Source organism: Saccopteryx bilineata, chromosome 8, assembly GCF_036850765.1.
Source record: "Saccopteryx bilineata isolate mSacBil1 chromosome 8, mSacBil1_pri_phased_curated, whole genome shotgun sequence".
Taxonomy (NCBI): domain Eukaryota; kingdom Metazoa; phylum Chordata; class Mammalia; order Chiroptera; family Emballonuridae; genus Saccopteryx; species Saccopteryx bilineata.
The window spans coordinates 57,632,656-57,635,290 of record NC_089497.1 but is presented as its reverse complement, the minus strand read 5'-3'; the positions used below and the strand labels follow the sequence as shown (position 1 = coordinate 57,635,290).

The 2,635-nt window shown below is 45.2% G+C and overlaps 1 pseudogene; it reads right to left on the bottom strand.

Annotated features, from left to right (window-relative positions):
• Positions 1–1,050: 1,050 nt before the first annotated feature.
• LOC136311968 (elongation factor 1-alpha 1 pseudogene) lies at positions 1,051–2,419 on the bottom strand (annotated as a pseudogene).
• Positions 2,420–2,635: the final 216 nt, after the last annotated feature.

The window sequence follows — 2,635 nt, the reverse complement described above, 5'->3', positions numbered from 1 at the left end:
AGAATTTTGTCCCAAGAAGAGGTTCTTGTTACTGAGTGTAGGAAATCTGCTTAGCATTTAAGGAGCTTCTTGAAAACTGATGATGGAGCATGAGAGCCAACCCTCTCTGCTTTGACTTTCTAAGACACAGAAAAAATGTCGGGGCTTTCAAGCCAGAAAAGTACCAGATTCTCAGGAATGGCTTTTGCTGCTTGATTTGCAATTGGGACACATTTTTATTTTCTTTATAACATTGGAAAGGTGTGGCTGTCTAAAGGTAAGGAAGTGATTGATTACCTCATGACTCTCCACATGTGAGTGTGCAGGGAGGGGCTATGGAAGTGGAGGCAGTTAATAGCCAGTGAAACAGAATACTAAACGTTAGTGGAAAGACCATAGGCAATCTGTCACAAATCAGGGTCCACCACTAAATAGTTGTGACTTTTAGCAAGTCAATTTCATTTATTTTTTTTTCTCATTAAATTTTGTTTTAATGGGCCTCAAAATTCTATGACAGATTTTTGGTTTTTTCCATGAAAAAGCACTGATTTTGGCCCTGGTCAGTTTGCTCAGTGGATAGAGAGTCAGCCTGGCATGCAGATGTACCAGATTCGGTCCCCGGTCAGGGTACACATGAGAAGTGACCATCTACTTCTCTTCCCTTCTCTCTCTTCTCCTCCCGCAGCCAGTGGCTCAGTTGGTTTGAGTGTCAGCCCCAGACCCTGAGGATAGCTTGGTTGATTCTCACATTGGCACCTGATGGGGCTTGCCAGGTGGATCCGGGTAGGGGTGCACGTGGGAATCTGTCTCACTATCTCCCCTCCTCTCACTTAAAAAAATTTTTTTTTAAGCACTGATTTTAAAAACTAATAACTTAAAAACTACCACACACACCAAAAAACCCCCAATGGTCCACAAAACATTCTCCTTTCCCTCTGAAGGTTTTATGATACATTGTAAATCTGATTTACTATTAAACGTACATAGCCAAATGAGACAAACAGTTTTGAGACCATTCTTCCGCCACTGATTACGACTGGCGAGTGGCGTGGCAGGTTTGGGAGATAATTTTCACTTAGCCTTCTGAGCTTTCTGGGCAGACTTGGTGACCTTGCCATGTCCAGTTGCCTTCTTTTCCACTTTTATGACAGCCACCGCGTCTGTCTGTCTCATGTCACGCACAGCAAAATGGCCCAGAGGAGGATAGTCAGAGAAGCTCTCAACACACGTGGGTTTGCCAGGAACCATACTGACAATGGCAACATAAGCAGATTTCAAAAACTTTGGGCCATCTTCCAGCTTTTCCAGAACGACAATCTTCTCTTTCAGCTCAGCAACATGGCCAGCACTGTGGGCTGTGCGACAATCCAGCACAGGTGCTTATCCAGCACTGATCTGGCCTGGCTGGTTCAGGACCATCACCTGCGCTGTGAAGCCAGCTGCTTCCATTGGTGGGTCAGTTTTGCAGTCACCAGCCACACTGCCATGATGAACATCTTTGACAGACATGTATTGACCTTGAAGCCCACATTGTCTCCAGGAAGAGCCTCAATCAGAGCTTCATGGTACATTTCAACAGACTTTACTTCAGTGGTAACATCTCCTGGAGCAAAGAACACAATGCTGTGTTTGAGAACACCAGTCTTCACTCAGCCCACAGGGACAGTACCAATGCCACAAATTTTGTAGACATCCTGGAGGGGCAGACGCAGAGGCATGTCAGTGGGATGAGCTGGTGGCAGGATGCAATCCGGAGCTTCCAGCAGCATGGTCCCACCAGCATTGCCATCTTTATGGGCGACTTTCTATCCGTTGAACCATGGCATGTTAGCTTTTGGCTGCAGCATGTTGTCACCATTCCAACAAGAAACTGGCACAAATGCTACTGTGTCAGGGTTGTAGCCAATTGTCTTAATGTAGGTATTGACTTATTTAACAATTTGCTTGTATCTCTCTGGCTGTAGGGCAGCTCAGTGAAGTCCATTCTGTTAACACCCACAATCAGTTCTTTCACACCCAATATGTAAGCCAGAAGGGCATACTTGTGGGTCTGTTCATTCTTGGAGATGCCTGCTTCAAATTCACCAACACCAGCAGCAACAATCAGGACAGCTCAGTCCGCCTGACATGTGCCTGTCATCACGTTTTTGATAAAGTCTCTGTGTCCTGGGGCGTCAATGATGGTCACATAATACTTGTTTGTCTCAAATTTCCACAGGGAGACATCACTGGTGATACCATGCTCACGTTCAGTTCATCCAAAACCCACGCATACTTGAAGGAGCCCTTCCCCATGTCTGCAGCCTCCTTCTCAATTTTTTTTTATGGTTCTTTTGTCGATCCCACCAGATTTGTAGCTCAGGTGGCTGGTAGTGGTAGACTTGCCGGAATCTATGTGTCCAATGACAACAATATTGACATGAGTCTTTTCCTTTCCCATTTTGGCTTTGATTTAGTGGTGATTTTCACAGCCCCTGTGTTCTGGCGGCAAACCCATTACAAAAAAGCAGGCAAGTCACTTTCCTATTCTGAACTGCGGTGTTCTCACCTACGAATGATTTACTTGGAACAGATGATCTTTACTGTATCCTCCAACTGTAAAACTCTGATTCTCATCTGATCACAGGCCACTGAGAGTGTAAACCACTTTTCAGTC